The following is a 281-nucleotide window of genomic DNA, read 5'->3' on the forward strand; positions in this document are numbered from 1 at the left end:
GAATAGCTTTTAGTGTATGCTGAAGCTAATGGGGATTCAAATAAAACAAAAACAAACGGCGCTGCGAAGGAGGGTCTGGCTAATCCACACAGCAATCCAGGATGGGAGCAGAATGGTTTATTGGCATTTCTTTCAACCAATCACTATTGTCGTGGGCGGTGCTGAGCGCCAGACGGAGCCACGGTGCCTCTGCAAAATAGCCTCAGGGAGGAACTTGTTTTGGTTGAACATGTGTACGTTCAAAAGTTGTTTTAGTTGTGCAACAGAAAACTCAGATTGGA

General features: G+C 45.6%; 1 protein-coding gene across 1 annotated transcript in view; it reads right to left on the reverse strand.

Moving 5' to 3' along the window:
• The window catches only part of slc6a5 (solute carrier family 6 member 5), a 27,734-nt gene that overhangs the window by 16,017 nt on the left and 11,436 nt on the right, over window positions 1-281 (reverse strand).

Source organism: Etheostoma spectabile, chromosome 1 (assembly GCF_008692095.1).
Source record: "Etheostoma spectabile isolate EspeVRDwgs_2016 chromosome 1, UIUC_Espe_1.0, whole genome shotgun sequence".
NCBI lineage: Eukaryota > Metazoa > Chordata > Actinopteri > Perciformes > Percidae > Etheostoma > Etheostoma spectabile.